We start from the raw sequence: 17468 nt of genomic DNA on the forward strand, positions 1-17468 counted from the left end.
TGCAGTGAACCAGAAGGATGTGTCATGTTCAAAACAGCCTACATGGATGGAGCTTTTAGTCACAGTGGTTCTGCGACTGCTCCCATTTGCTTTTGGACAAATCCAATAGCAGAGCTTTCCCTCAGAGCCAAAGTACTCATTAGTGCATAGAGATCTTTGATATTTCAAACTACCAAGTTCAATATAACGGCACATAGATGTGCACATGGCATCAAGCCATATCTTTTGCATTTGTATGGTTAGGGGTTTGTTTCGTGACGGAAAATTCAACCCATTACACAGACATCGCCCAGTTTGACATCTGACAGACATTTTTCCAATTCATACCACTTTGCATGGAACCTCAGAAATCAAAACACATGATAAATCTTATCTGACATCCGTGAAAGCAATGTCAGAGCCCAGTATGCTTTTAATAATTCACTGCAACAAGTAGAGCTGATAAAGTTTAGGTAATTTATAAATGAGCGTTTGACTTATTTACATTTTGTGTCAGAAAACATGCTTATGGATGGGAGTTTTAACAGACAAGCATCTAAAATTGTGTTCTGTACAGCTGTTCCTGTTGTTTTCTTGCATCTTCTGTCACGCCCTGCCCACAGGCAGAGTTCTATCTGCTTCAGATCATTCACCTACTGCCTTGTGCCCAGAACTGACACGGCTGCCTGCTTCCCTGAAAGCAAGCCAGAGGCAATGAGCTCAGTTCATATGAGGAGAAGTGAGGTTCTGTCCTTAAGCATCTGTGTCACACACCCATTACTACTCCTGCTCTTACATCATGCCTGAATGACACTGAAATGGATCTGAACAACACCTGGGCGTTATAAATGCACACACTGAAGTTTGAACCATTACATGATTTCAATCTTATCTGAGCAGTGTTATTTCCTATTTTATTATTTTAAGGTGAGTACAGCAGATGATATGGACAGTGGCATAAAGAGCCAGAAAACAAAATGATCAGGTCTGCAATAAAACAGAAAAATCCAGCTTTGCTCATCAAATTAGCATCTAACTACATTTTAACAAACCATAACAATCAAAGCTTGTCTTGTTTTTATTCCTTGTGTATTCCATCCATTTTGTTCCAGACAACTGTTGGATACCCACACCCACCAACATGTGAAGCGGATCTCCTCTTTACTCTTGAGACCAATCACCTGCCAGAAAGAAGAAAAAAAAAGCCCTGTCGCCTCCACATCCGCTTTGACCCAACAGACAGGCCCTGAGATCACAACTAATCCAGAGTCTGCAACTGACAATCATTAGTGGATAGAGATGTTAGTAAGTTAAGGTAGAAAAAGTTGTCCAAAAACACACCCTGCTGTTGATTCACCAAACAAACACAGCTGCTGCTTATGGAAAGCATCACCACCATCAGTCCACCCTTAAAAGTGCTGTGAAGTACATTACTTGCACCACTGAAAACACGCAGCAGTTACAGTGCTTATCACGTTAATATGATATCCACAGATCCAATGCTGCAGATACAATAGCTTTTAGAACATTTTATCATCTTTCAAATCGTGGTTTTGATTTTACAATCTGTAACTTTACTGTTCTGGTTCACATGCACTCATCACCCACCAATGACAGCAGCTGGATATTGTTTTATGTCACAAAGCTGTACACAGGCCTAACAATCCAGAACCAAACAGCAGACATAAGATGCCTATCTGCTGGACACGGTGGGGCCTCAGAAGAGCTTAGATTGAAATGTTCTCATAGGGGCTTCAAGACCACAACAGGACCAAGTTGTCAAAAAATATTAAAGAGATACACAATGGTTTTGAATTTTGGTTAAATAATATAATCCAGTCATTTTTATATTATCTAGCATAAATATAGAACTAATATTACCAATTAAATATTTTGATGCTGTAAAATGGTATACACAAATTTGTCTCCATATAACAGCCTGGTCTTTGGTGTCAAACAAAAAGTGTAATATTGTGTTGTAACTTTTGTTTTATTGGTCTATATTGAGCCATAACATACATAACATGATATGTAGCTACATCATTAGCCCTTTTAATCCAAATAAAAGTTTGCAATTGTATCAGGGAAAATCAATCTAAATTGAACTAAAATCAGCTGATTAACTAGTTCAATTTAGATAGGGTAGTTGATCCTGGAAAGTATGCACTGATGTTTAAAATTTCGTAAAATTGTCACCCAGATTAATCTTTCCTAAATAAAATGTGTGGAAGAAATTTACGTTACCTTTCATATGCAGCCCACTTTTGTGGAACAGTCCATCTGAATCGGGGGTTTCTGGTCTTGGCATAGCCATTGGCTCACGTTCTATTTGTGGTATCGCCGTCCTTGCACCCCTCTGCTCCGTGAAGTGGTTCCGTCCGGGTAATGTTTGACATCGAGCGGGAAAATAATCAAACGTCATATTAACTGAAAATGCAAAAACGGATGACAAAGGACTGTTAAACACAAACAAGGTGTAGCGGCCGTTAAGGGGGACAAAGGTAAGAAAGTAAAGAATTAAAAAACGATGTGTGTTTGAAGATAAAGTCATAAAAAACGTTTTATTGTCGACTTTACCAGACACAAATTTCCTGCAGATGATAACCAATGTATTAGCTTCATTCTCGCAAAATTAGCGTTAGTCATCCCCTATCATCAAATGAAGAGGAGTATTACAAAGTTACCTTCTCCTGGACAGGTGAGCAGCCGCAGAGTGACTCCAGCAGACCCCCAGGTAAGAGAGGAGGACTGTGAAGACCTGACAGCAGGAGCCGAAGGTAAGCTAGCGATGTAGAGCTCAGGCGGCTCAAACTGACCGTTTTTAAACTGTTTGAGTGCTTCGTTTTGGCGGTTATGGTTTCACGCGCTCTAATTTGGTTTTGCTGGCATTAAAATCAATTCAAGAAAGTATTGTGAAGAAAAGGAAAGTGTAACTGTTATGTTCCGACTGCATGTAAGCTGTACTACTGGATAAGTAAACTAAAATGAGTTTTCTTAACACTACGTGCTGCATGGCAAATTCTGAATTTGAGAGGTCTTGAAGGTTGTTGGAAAAGCTCAAGTATATAAAAAATTAATATTTAGATCATACAAATTATTTTTTATACATCTGGAGGACACTCTATATTGAATTTTCACAGAAATTTCTAAAAAAGGATTATTCCATTTTATATTTTTTGTTCATTTAAGGTGTCTCGCCATGACAGAGACACCATGACAGACATGTTTACTGTTGCAATGAAAATGCTGGAGGTTACATCAATAACCTCTGTGTGAACTAGTGGGAAATGCTGCTGAAATAGGTTGTTTGCAGTCACGTGATCCAGAATGTCTAGTGGGGGTAAAGTAGTGGGGGACAGCCATAAGGAATAATTAGGAATGGAGAAAAGTTAACAGCTTTAAATTGACATCTAAGCTGGAATTATCATCTGAAAATTTCCATGTACATTGAGTACAATCCCTACATTTGACAAAAAAAGTGTTTTTTTTTATGACAGTTTAAATATTTACCCAGAGTGTTGGCATTTAATATCACAAATTACTCAGTCTCAAGAATCTAGGGGAGTCTTGTTGTGAGCTAAGAGGTTAATTGAGTCCCTTTAGCATATAAAAACCCTCATTTTGTTACAAACATGATTTTAATTGAAACAGTGAGCTGTGCCTAATGATCTGGATCTCCTACAGAGACATATTTCCCGTCATGACAAGCGAGGCTGGAGGTTGGTTAGACGGACTTCAACTGAGGACACTCGGCTAAGAGTTCAGTGTGCTAAACCATAACAAACATAACGTACACCTTACAGAGTGCAATTTTTGTTGGAAAGACTCCCCGATTCAAAACAAAAATAAGCAGCAGAGGTAGGCCAATCTGTCTCACTACTGATCAGTTGTAGGTACATGGCGGTAACCAGATTCAGTTCACCTAAAGCAAAAATCCTAGTGCCATTCTACTCTTTGTACAGTCAGATTACTTGCACAAAATGACATTATGTAAGTCTTAATGTCTGTTATGAGGAAGGCTAATAACAGTAAAACTATATTTTGAAAGTATGTTATTCAAAAAGTGAAGAAAAAAACTGAAAATACATCTACATCTACTGAGACAATTACTGTATATTTAGGACCATTGGGGGCTCTGATTTTATTCCTCTGTAACAAATATATAAATCAATAAGAAAAAAATGGATTACAGATATAAATCTTGACAGCACCTGCTCTCATGGTCCGTGGTGCACAGTCTCTGTCCTCTTTGATTTACTCTGCTTAAAAAAACCTGCTGTTGAGTCATTGTCTGGCCTCCTTAGGCTTAAACTGATCCAGGATCCTTTGGCCGGCTCTCATGTGTTCCTCTAACTATTGGACAGAGCAGGTGTGTGAATCACCACGCAGATCTCTGATTTGCTGTATCAGCTGTCCGTCCCTGTGCCCTTTTGCCCTTCTGGCTGACTACCATGTAAAGTGTTTGGATTTTTAGTGAAGTAAGAAAGCGACATTCCTCTGGAAACGATTCCTTGGCAAGAAAAGATCAACTGTGAATGTGATCATTGGGTGAAAAGGGAAGTTACATCACCCCTTTGATAAGCCAGGTTAGTGAGTTATGATCAATCACAGTCCGAGGCTTCCACAGGGCCTGATGAATGTGAAGCAGCGCTAAGAGCCGCCTTTGGCTCTCTTCAGTCAACTACTGAACTCACCACCTTTACACACTGGGATTTCTTTTGAGAGTTTATCAAAAAAGACATTTTCCTAACACGCCCAGTATACAGTTAGTAAGCATGATGTTCTCCTTACTGAACTTATCAGCCTTATGCTTTCGTCAAGTAAAGCTTTTTTGGGTTAAACTACTCGTGTGTCTACATGAAAGCTCAGATTTTGGAGCCACTAAATACAGAGTAAAAGCTTTCAGGGTTGAACAGGCCTCCTGGCAGCTAAAATGCTGCTAAAGTTAATTTTTCAAAGCTGTAATCCCCCTTTATCCTAGTTTACCCTCTGCATCAGTGCAAGGGAAGTTACTGGTTATTATTCTAATCCCACACTGCAATTAGCCCTCTTTTTTTCAGGGCCCTTTTTGTATTCCCTTCAAAACATCAGTCATCACACAAAAATGTCTGAGTGATGCAACTGATATCCTTCTAAGAGAAATACAGGATGATGATGATGGGGTTTTCCCCTTCACTTACTGATTGGCCCGCTGGAAGCAAAACTGAACTCAATCTCAAGCTGAAATGAAGGTTTAATGACCCATGAGGGGGAACTTTGGTTGCTTTATCAGCAGATAGTAAACTTATTAAATAAAGAATAGATTAATGTGAATGCCGTGTTTTTCTCTAGTAGGACAAAGCCTTTAATATTGTTCTCATCCACTGATGCATGCATGGTTTTATCTAGGTTTCAAATCTAATTTGACATAAAAGACTTCACATCGGAATGAACCACAAACACTCCAGTTGATGGAGGACTTGCCATAATGATGGAAGTCATGTGAAATGTAAAGTTAATGATGTTCTTAGATTGGTCAGTTTAAATCCAGTTAAATGCACGTTAATTGCGTTTAGTCAACTAGTCTAAAATTAGGTAAACACTCATAAACCAAAGAAAGTTGAGGTACTAGCTATTTAACATGGGATCCAACCTTGATTGGGTAAATGGTGTAATTCAGCTTTGCAGAGTGTGGCTATTGTTAGTTGTACTAGCACTGCCAGCATTCAATTCTCCTGACATCCATACCCCTCACAAGCTGCAACCTCTGGTTTTGAAAAATGAAGCCAGTGCTGAAGTGCAAGAAAGTGCAGTACAGCGAGTGTCCACTTGAGGCTGGCTGCAAGAACACAGGAAGTCACATACACACTACATGTTAAAAAGTCTGTTTTTTATACACTAGAAATTAACTGGTTAACTGCCTGGTTAAAAAAAGAACCATCTCACTAGCTAATGTCTTCATGTACTCACACTGTACAGGGGATGAATTCTTTTATACCACAATTGTTTTGATTATATTTAGGAAAAACCTCACTGCGCACTGATTGGCTCATCTCATTTGATTGACAGATAGCTTGACAGGCAGACGCTACCTTTCTGTCAACCAGAATGCTAGCTAGCTTAGTCAGTCTATGTACACATTATTCCTCATTTTCTAGATCAAAATAGAGGTAAACCCTTCTGTTCCTGTGAGAGGCAATCATTGCTGACAGTCCACCATTGTTTACAAAGGCTACAGCCATAGTAGTAGCATGTGGCTGTCTCACGGTTTGATTGTGGATCTGAAGCAACAAAAATATTAAGAACTAATTTATCAGACCACTAATTTTGGTGCGTACTATTGTGGGATTGGATGTTCGAATTGGGCACATCCCCAATTAAAATCATAAATAGAGTGCTTGCTTTACATCTCTAAATACATGGATGTGAATTAAGGCAATATTTAGCTACTCTGCTTTGTGGAAAAGTTAAAAGAGAGGAAGAGGATCTAAAGGGTCATACTGGATTATAAACTTAAAACTGAGAGGTAGTCTGGTTTAAGGCCATGTAGGCCTTTAAAAACTAATGCAAAAAGCCAACATAAATATGAAGACTAACAGTGAGACTTTAAAGTAGAAGTAATGTGTCTGGTTGTTTAGCTGACATTGAACAAAGAGCAATGCAGAAGCATAACTCTGAGCTGACTTTCAAAACCCTTCAGATGCCATCCACAAGCTCTATTTCTGTGCAAAATAAAAGGTCTCTGTAATTAAAACTGGCTGAACTCATCAAAATAAGCAGTTTTCAAAGGTGCTTAATTTTTAAAAGTAAAGAATATTAAATTCTGCAACGTGGGCGAAATGCTGCTAGTGCTGTGGTCATGGTGATTAGTGCTGTTTTTTTTATGCCATATCAGTACATTTTACACCTTTGTAAAGTGTCTTGAGATAACTTCAGTTATGAATTGGCAATATTCAAACGATGATTGATTAATTGATTGATTGATTGATTGATTGGTGTAGGCACTGTTTAGGAGTTTGTGAAGTGTTGAACTGTGAAAAGTTTTTATTTAAAAGATGAAATGTTCAGTCTGGAATTAACTTGGTTTAAACAGTAAGGCACAAGTTCTCATGTTGGATTTTCAGATGTGGACAAAAGTGGCACAACACAATTTAAACACTATTTCATTTTTACAAGAACTCTGTCACCTTTCCAACAGCTTTCCTGTGTTTTTAATACTAACAAATTCAGTTCCTATAGTCCTCTCTCACTCTTTGGCACAAGTGTAAAATCCTTCCTGTGACTCTTTCCTTTCCTTTTGGCCACCATCGCTCTCTTGAGATGACGTAAAATGCTTTGCTGGTTTAAAACTAATATTGTTGTATGGGATTTGCAAGGAAATTAGGGTTTCGCTTGAAGCCTGCAGGGCCCTTCGACAAGCGGTTCCCAGTGAAAAGTGATCTTATGGAGGACTCAGTCACCTTTATGTCTTTTAAAGTGAACTCTCATTTTCTTTGCAATAGGAAGAGTTTGCAAAATTAAAAAGCGAATAACAATGTTTTCATTTAATTTAGGAAAATCTTTGCTTAAAAACACAATTTCCAAGCCTTAAATAGTGATGAAATAGATGTGAATCACACACTGCAGTTTGTCGTGGTTTCATGTTGATACATTGCAGGGGCATTTAAAGTCACTAGCGGTTATATTCCTCATTTGCTTCTAAAACCACGCATTATAAAGTGGCTGCTACTTGCACTGCGTCCTGGTGTCTGTTTTTGAAACAGCACAAGAAAAACAGTGAGCTGCCATGATCTCTCACTCTGCTCCCCACATCAATCCGCACTGTGGACTGCAGATGCCTTTTTTCCCTCCATATGACTCTTATTAGTCTGATATGAAAATCCGGCTTCTTTTTGATTCTCGTGGTCCAGAGCCATTCTCACTGTGTGTGATTTTAAACCTCACATGTGTAGTCTATGCTGCCTCTGATCAGTCCCTGGCCACCCGGCCACAAAAAGCCTTATTTTCTTTGGATGTACAGTGGAGTAGTTTCACACAACCCTGGAGTTTAAATAAAGCCAGTTTGATATTTACAGTGGGACTCTTGGATCAGATTCTTGTCAATAATTGCAACAGTGAATGGAGACTTTGGAGGTTTTTTTACATGCAGCCATTGACCTTTTTCTTCTAGGTCAGGAATCAAAATTACATTACAGCGTGCAATAAATGTTTCATATAGTACTTCCATTAAACTGAATGACCCTCAGCTCCTTTGAAGTCGGTGTAGCATTGGGAGCTGCTCAAGAAGCCGCGGGGAGGGAGGTTTCTGGATCAGGTGTCCTTACACTGTCAACACTTTAAGAAATAAAAGCCTCCCTGCTCCTTCCTCTGAGAAAACGCCCTCATGTTTTCAATTTCCCGGCGAGCGGTGGACTTTTGACTCCTTTTTTCAGTATTTTTCACACTAAAAATCCCCTAATGTTGGAGTCTCTTACGATATGTTAAAGCCTGTAGAGCAGCTGACATGTGCACCAGTTTTAGCTTTAGCAGCTAACGTCATCCCTTCGTTGCTGCTGATTATTAAGCAGCAGGAGTGAAAGACCACTGCGGTGAGCTGCTCTGTGGTGTGTAATCTGCCTGTAATTTAAGGCTCATGTTGTGTCATTCAAGACTTGAAATTATTGAGGACAGAAAAACTGTTTTTTATTAAAGTGATTGGGCAGTAAGTAAACAAAGTGATAGCTTGTTAGGAGATGTGATATTTTGATTGTTTCTGTTTTGTGGAAATGAATGCTAAGCTCAAATCAAGAATTTCTTTTGTGATGAAGTGCTTTTTTCTTTTTTGAAGCCATTTAGGGCTACCTAAGTCCTTTATTACTTTTTAGTTCAAGCATTTCTAGTATTACTTTTATAACCAATCTGACATTTACTTCTTGTTCTTTCCGCTTAATTAAAAATCTTAAGTTGAATGCATCAACAATTCCATGAAATGGTATTTTGAACAAAAGATATGAAAGGAACAAGATGGCCACAATAACAACAAACTAATTCTATTTTAGAAATTGATGACACTATTTTTGATAAAGGAATTTAAAATCATTCCATTGGTGTGATTTCAGTGGCTAGGATAAATACCCTAGCCATGGATTATATCCATTTACTTAATAAAGATGCAACTCCATACTTTATATAAACTTAGCACAAAAAGTAAGGAAATTTGTGTTTGGTACATTATTTCTTTGTTGTAACAATGCTTCTTGGCAATACGTCTTATGCCGTTGGAATGCCTGTTTATTACCCTTTTAAATGGTGCCACATTTGTAAGGAATGAACAGCACGAACAGCACACCCAGGCTGATCCCACAAGTGTTCAGTGGGGTTGAGATCAGGACTGCTGGCAGGCAGAGTTCGGTTCCAGACTGTGGAGATATGGGATTGCCACTGGTTGTAGAATCTCATCTCAATATCTCTCTGCATTGAGAGTGCCTCCAATGATGACAAGCCTCATTTTTCCAGTGAGGGGCATGCCGCCCCACATCATCACACTGCCTTCACCAAAAGATGTTTCTCTATCAGTGCAGCAATCGGCATAGCATTGTCATCATCTTCTCCACACTTTGACCCTCTGATCCAACTGCCGTAGGCAGAATCTGGACTCATCGCTAATCATACCGTTCCTCCAAATGTTCAGGTTCCAGTGCATGTGTTGCTGACACCAGCACAAATGGGCTTGACAGTGAAGGGCAGTCATGGCAGGCCTCCTGGCAGCCCTATGAGACCAGAGGTTGACTGATGCAGTCTGTTCCAGATTGTCTGGGCAGAGAGCCATCGGCCATATCGTCCTGCAAACCCTGACTGCAAATCTGTAGAAGACAGTCTATGGTACCTAAATGCTGACAGGGTGAGGAAATGGTCTTCTTGGGACGCCCTCTTCACAGCCTGTTTCTGACATCTCCCGTTATATGGAACTTGGCCTTCAGTTTGGAGATGGTACAAGGGTTCACTCCAAACAATGCTGCAACTTGGTTTTGCAGAACACCAGCTTGAAGTTGCCCTATCGCACCGGCCCTATCCAGATCAGTCAAACCTGGCATGCTGATTCTTGGAGCAGACACCTACTGACCACTGTAGCAGGGCCCATGTTCACAGGTGCTGCCAATCAGGCACCTGATTGAGGGCATGTGGAGGTACCAGAAGCTCAAAACAAGAGTCAATACAGCAAAATAAGCTGTTTGGCATTGGCATTGAAGAGTTGGCAAATTGTTCATGGGTGTAACCCACATACTCAGCTCTGCTGCTCATCCCACAAATGCATGTTCCTTACAAATGTGGCACTATTTGAAAGGGTAATAAACAGGCTTTCCAATGGTTTAAGATTTATTACCAAGAAGCATTGTCACAACAAAGAACTAATGTACCAAACACAAATGTCGTTACTTTTTGTGCTAAGTTTATATTATGTGCACATGTGATAATATGTTGGTTTCTGGGTAAGTTGTATCCATGTTTCTTAAAAGGCCAAAGCAATAGAGCCAGTTAGGCAAATGTTATTATTGGACTGTTTGTTATTTATTTTTTGTGTTACATTGTCTCACTGGACAGCACTCCAGTTGAATTCCAGGTCAGATATGATTGTTTCTTTTAATTACCATTAGTTCTTGGGGTGGGAATCACTAGTGGACCCACAATACGATATTGTTATGATACTTATGCCACGATTTGATATTATTGCGTTTCTAAACATTTTGCAATACACAGAGTATTGCGATAGCATATATTGCGATATATTGTATCTATACCATTTTTTCAACTGTTGAGCTGATTTAGCATTAGCCTTGCCTTCACTTCCGATCAATAGACATCTGCAGTAAGATGCTGCAGATGTTTTATCATTAAGTGGTGGCAAGTGTTCCGTCTGAACAAACTGGGGAAAAAAGCTGGCTCTGTGGTTGGAATCAAGTTAAACTCATTGAAGGATGTGGTAGAGAGATGCACAATGAAGAAGGTGGAGGCCATTCTGGGGAACATGAATCATCCGATTCATATCACCCTAAATGACCAAAAAAACAACAGTGGTGGACGGCTCCTCTCTCTTCGTTGCAGGATGGAAAGATATAGAAGATCTTTCATACCATCAGCAATAAGACTATATAATTCTACCATAAACAGATGAGACTCCAGACAGATGAATTTCCCTTCGGGGATTAATAAAGTTATTGTATTGTATTTTACTGTTAGCATATTACCACAGCAAATAGATAGATAGATAGATAGATAGATAGACAGACAGACAGACAGACAGACAGACAGACAGACAGACAGACAGACAGACTTTTTTGATCCTGAAGGAAATTCAAGTTTCAGCTGTTCCATTATACACATAACAAGGGCAGTAAATACAATGGAAATGGAAAACAATGCGGCACTCCTTGCAAACTTCATGTGTCGTCCATATTGTTCGTGCCCTGCTAGCCTAATGTCCTTTTCCTGGTGCTGCCATATTGGTTGTACTAACTTTCTCCTGCTGTATGACCGTCAACTCTGCCGACCTCAATGGACAAAGGGCGCAACAACATCATCAAATGAACAGAAAAGCAACTGATGCTATTTACCTAGTATCATAGACTTCAGTTCATATTGGCAATGAATTTGAAAAAAAGATACTTGGCGGAAGATTTGATGCGATATATCGCAGCGCAAAGTGTTGTGATACCATGCTGTATTGATTTTTCTTATGCAGCACATCAACATTAAGTTTTGTTGAGTAGCAGTATTTTAAACTTTGTTACTTAACAGCATTTTTCTTTTATTTTTAACTAAACTGAAAAATGCTACCGTAGCTCATGTTCCCTTAGAAATAACAACCCCGGCACAGAACCACATTACTTCACTACTATTTTCCCCATGTTCTGTCAGGAAAGGGGAGGCGTATTTAATTGCTCTAAAAAAATTTAACTTAAGATTTCAGCATAAATAAAGTTCCTTTACAGGCACAATAAAGGTATTTCTATAATGACATGCACCTAGGATTATAATGATGATTGAATGAAGTATACAAAATGACTGTGAAAGGTTAAATGTAATTCATTTATGTTTTTATTTGATAGAGACATCAATATTTGAAATCAGCCATTCATTAATTGCATCAAACAGATAGGACAATGACAGTCCAGACCAATTTTTGTCTCTGGCAGATTAATGGCATAACAAATAAGAAAATATAAAACAGCACATTATCTCTGGTGACTCAAGTTCACTGTTTTTGGCAGATTTGATTCTGCTGTTTATTAGTCACATTTCTCCCTGACATGAGCAGTGTGATCTTCCTCTGTCTGACACTTTTTAATATCTTATGTGTATTTCTCCCCAGATTCATAAGCAACATGTGGCGTCTGTGTGATATGAGTTATTGCTGAAGCTGACCATTTGATGTTGCTTGAATATCTGTACCAGATGGGGCTGAGCTGGGTGATGCACTTAGAGGCAATTTGCAAGTGAGACATCTCTGTCAGCCTATGATGGATGAGTTTTCCCTGCTTATGTTTAATGTGACATAAATAACTAAATACAGCCGTACACTCACGTCATTTCTATGTTAAACTGATTTCACTTGATTTTTAGAAGATAGTATGGAAAATTCAGGCTTCTATTTAATTTGTAGACCACATTGTTATTCCCCTCCTGGCATGTTTCTGATAAGAGCTTAGAAATGGAGAAAAGGGAATAAAGAAGAACAAATGGAGGGAAAAAAGTCATTGGGAGCAGAAAGGTGCTGCTAAATGGTGACGCTCGTGTGTGGTCTCTCCATATCAGATGCCCTATAGGAGGACATGCACGCATGCTGTTGATATTTAAAAGCCTTGAATGTTTGTTTAAAGTGAGTAATTGATACTTGCCACCAGAAGAATTTCCCCCAATTTGGCACCGAGTGTGAGAACAAGGGGAGTCCAGTTTGCCATGTCTGCCTGCTGTCGGCATGTGTTATGCTACGGGAAATAGGCTGGCCCAGGTCCTCCTCCTCCTGCTTCTATGGAGTCCACAGCAGCAGCAGCACCAGACCACACATACTGCTACTTTTATGGTTTTCAGCCGAGGATTCCTACTGTCCCTGCCAAATTGCCTATTATTGAACATTTCAATAAACAAGCAAAGAAATGTAATGCCTTTGTTTTGTTTGGAAGCACAGTTGAAACACTTTAAAGTCAATTTTTAGGACACCAAAGAATGAAGCGTTTGAGGAGAGCGCAGACATCTCAAATTGAAAATTTAAGCTCTTACTGGAAGCCTGGAAGATTGGTAGCAATCCCAAGAAAAGCTCCTTAACTGAATTACTTTCTGAATTCATCTCTTGAATAACTTGCTTCTACTTCTCTTACGCTGCTCCTTCAGAGACAAAATGTCTTTCCACTAGAGTTGTTCCAACAACGATACCAGGATCTGAAAATGCCTCCAATACCAGCAAAATCGGGACCTGGGCCCGGCAGACAGCAAGTTCAAGGGGCTGCAAGCTTAGCTGTCACTAATACTGGCTTTGCTTACGTGATTCTTAACATGTACTTTGGTTAGGATTCCTTTATCATACATCAATTTAGTGGCTTGTAAAAACACTGAATAAAACAGCTTAATGTCAATGTCACACCTGGCCTATCAAAAAAAGACTCCCTAGTATGACTATGCAAAAAAATAATACTAATGATAGCTGTAATCCCCAATGTTGTTTTTATTTCCAAAACCATCGAAGATTATCTCAGGGAGAGCACAAAGGTAACGCGAAAAATCTTTAATATTATTCAACTATTAACCTCAGTTAAATCAAGACAGTGTTTCTCCCACCATTCAGTTGGGAAGACGGCCTGGACTGGAATTGGCAGATAAAAGGATTTCTGCTGATTTTAATGGCTGATATATTGGCAGTGCATTTCAACAGTATGTATCATATAGTGGCCATAAATATCTGCAAAATGTACAACTGCACCATTGGGTGTAGGCAGTTGCCCAGTAGAGGTGGGAATCTTTAGGCTCCTCAAGTCACGATTCGATTTGATTACAATTCATAGGGCTACAATTCAATTCTTAATCGATTATTGATGTATTTTGATGCACTTGGGTTTTTTTTTTTTTTGCCTTTCTGTTGTTCTCACTCTGTCCAACATAATAAAACATTCAATTTGTGTTTTAGAAAAAAAGAGATTAAATTTCCGGTATCCTCTAATGGAAGATGTGTGTAAACTGGAAAGTTACAATTGCACTGAACCAAAAGAATCAGCATCCTATCCTGTTACATATCTGAAATTACAAACATAAAAATGTATTTGTTCATAGATGAACAACTGGTAATCTAAATCCTGCTGTTATGCGCTGCATGTCATGTCACCTTTTTGTTCCTGCTATTCCATGGTATTAAATATTTAAATAATCGATTATTGGACATTTATAAATCAATTCAGAATCTTCCACCACGATGCAGGAAACCATTTTCTTCTCCCACCTCTATTCCCCAGGGTACAACACACTCAAGGGGCCACCGGGGAGCCCAGATCCTTTTGAAGGAAGTCCCACATGTAAAACTACCAGACCGTCTACCCTCTCACACTCTCTTTGCGCTGAATACACTTGGTGTTTGTGTACAAGAAAAAAAATAAAAAATAAAACGTATACATCAAGTCTGGGCATGTAATCAAAACATGTCCCACTACAACTTTTAAATCTCAGAAGGTTCAAAAATTATTTTACAAAATATGTGTTTCAAAGTTCTACTTTTCTTGTTTTTATATATGTGTCTAATAGAAATGAAAAAGATGTCAAATTATCATTCCCTTCAGTACAACAATTCATACTGAATTAGCAATTAGTCAAAATAATCACAATCAGATATTTAAAAAAAATGATTCATATTCTGTTGTAGTTATTTCACATAAAGAACTATCATATTTTACTGTATATCCCCCTTAGGTATCAGAAGTAGTACTCAGTGCTTTGAGTAATTTTTAAATTACCTTCCTTTATATTTGACTTGAGTTGGTTCATAGATTAGTACTTTTACTTTTACTTAAGTAAATTTTATCCAAAGTAACTTTACTTTAACTTGAGAGTAATAGTTGTGTACTTTTTCAATATCTGACTACAACATAGCTGTAGTGTAGTCAGAACTGAACCATATTTCTCTATGAAATAAAGAGCAAAACAACACTGAAAGCTTTTCATGATGGAAAAGATGTTGTCACTCTTCTCCCGGTCTGCTTCAGCATGGATTTGCAATCATTACGGGTAGGGTCTGTCAGTGTATCCTATGGCTGCTGCCACAGTAGCTATTAGCACTGAAGTAGCTGTGGGAAAGCGGCAGTTTAATCAGAACTGGACCATATTTTCCTTTTAAACAAGATTTCTGAACATTTATATTGAACGTGCTAATAATTACTGTCTTAAGTTGGAGTGGTCCCAATCATCTTCCGTGTAGCTAAGAGACGAAGAGATCACTTTAACACAACTCACACCACAAGAAAGTCTGGCAAGACAATCTTTAAAACTATTGATCACTTTTTCCTTTTCTTATGTATTCTACTGGCTCCTTTTAAAGAGATTTTTTTGAAATATTTACAATACTAAGACAATTATTATTCACCCTCAGAATTTTGATATTAGTTGACACATGAGTATGATGCTCTTATAGTGCAGGTTATGAATATATAGTAAACCAACACATCCAGTTTTCAAAAAAAAGTGGTTTTGATTCTGTGTAAGAAATCCCATCTTTATGATGACCTGAATGGCTTTCATCCATGTTCTACGTCAGTGGTTCTCAACTAGTTGAGTCCTGGGACCCACTATCAACTCCTCAAGGAGAATCGCGACCCAAATTTTGGAGATCTTCTTGGGCAGTCAGATGTGTTTAGTGAAAAATAGTAGAACTTGGGCCCAAGACAGTACACAAGGTGTAACAAAACAATGAAACAGGGAAAACATGCATGCTTTGTAGATACTCATGGACAATTTGCTGTCCGGGCTCCTATCTGCGACCCACTGAAAAGGGCTTCGCGACCCACTTTTATGTCTCGACCCACCAGTTGAGAACCACTGTTCTAGGTAATATGTTAACTTTTAATACAGAGAGCTGCATGCTGAGTAATCTCAAAAAGAGTCACTGATCAAGGAAGATGATACACCCTTGCAAAATTCATTGACTTTTACCCTGCGCCTGTTGTTACCCCCCTCCCTCCCATCATCAGAAGGCTCTGTCCTGCAGCCAGTCAAAGAAACATAACGGGTTATCAGAACGGGTTTGCTTTCCAGCCATCTGAGAATCTGTGGATCAGCACTCCAGTTAAAGGAGCACTAAAGTGGACGTGGCTGCTTTGATCTCAGGCTGTTTGACACCTTAAAACACAACATGAAAAAGTGCACCAAAAGGGCTTAGCCACGGCAGGATTCCTCCTCCGCTGTTATCTTTGCCAACACGGCGCTGCCTCAGAAGAGGGAGGATCTTTGCACTTTGTTTTCATTGTCGCCACTTACACCGCCAGCATCTCCTCTCATGCGCAAAATGGTGCTTGAATATCATTTTGATCATTTCATTATTCTCCTTTCAGCTGCCCTCATTCTTGTGTCAGTACAAAGTGTGGGCCCTAATCCTTTAATGAATGTCTTCTTCTGGGGTTTCAGATGGCAGCACATTCCCACCTCGGCACGCTGAACAGCTGGACGAGAGCAGCACAGGGTGTTTCATTTGATCCCACATTGTCAGATGTTCACATTTGCAGAGCAGCGATTTATCTTCATACATATCTGTGCTGACAGATGAGCTGGGATGAATGGAAGAGCAAACAGAAGCCTCACAAAGAAGAAAAATCAGTAGCTGGACAGACATCAGTGCACAAACTCACTCATTAAACATCATCGCTGGAAATTTCCTTTTGGTGTTTTTGCTGCTCTGAAAGACAAACAAGTTGTCTGACTTTTTGAGAATGGATAGGCCTTCAGTTCATATTTTAGTTTAATAATGCAAAAAGCTTGAAAATGTAGCATCCCATTTTAATAATGAAAATACTTCCCCAGAAGTCAGGGTCTATGCAAATACTTCAAACACTATGACAGTAAATTTGTGTGACAGAAACCAGAATGCCAACCATAGAATAATCAGTTTATCAAACTATCCAGTATTGGTGCCTTGTCAATTGGGGCATCCCTACCTCCAGGGATGGAAAAATATGAATACAGCAGTATCATTGTTCTGGCTTTGAAATGCAGTTATTCAAGCACTGGCTCCAAATATCAGTGTTTTGATAACTTGTTCAAAAATAAAGAAAATTTAAATGAATGTCCTTGTTAGCTTAACTGACAATTTCACTTCATTCTGACCAAAGAAGTTAACTATTAAAAGAAGTAAATTCTGCAATTAGTCTTTCATCCCAGGGTCATTATTGTATACAGCTAGTTTGATACTTTGGTCGATGTATCACTGCAGGTATGGGAAGCATTCATTTTAACTGATACTGATACCCTTATTGATACTCCCTTTCAAGTTTTTAAAACTC

General features: G+C 38.9%; 1 long non-coding RNA gene across 1 annotated transcript; it reads left to right on the forward strand.

Moving 5' to 3' along the window:
- Nucleotides 1-2372: 2372 nt before the first annotated feature.
- Nucleotides 2373-16807, forward strand: LOC121521712. The gene is made up of 3 exons (XR_005992878.1): nt 2373-2480; nt 2678-2756; nt 16597-16807. It is a non-coding gene; the product is annotated as an uncharacterized LOC121521712 (long non-coding RNA).
- Nucleotides 16808-17468: the final 661 nt, after the last annotated feature.

This window comes from Cheilinus undulatus, linkage group 14 (assembly GCF_018320785.1).
Source record: "Cheilinus undulatus linkage group 14, ASM1832078v1, whole genome shotgun sequence".
NCBI lineage: Eukaryota > Metazoa > Chordata > Actinopteri > Labriformes > Labridae > Cheilinus > Cheilinus undulatus.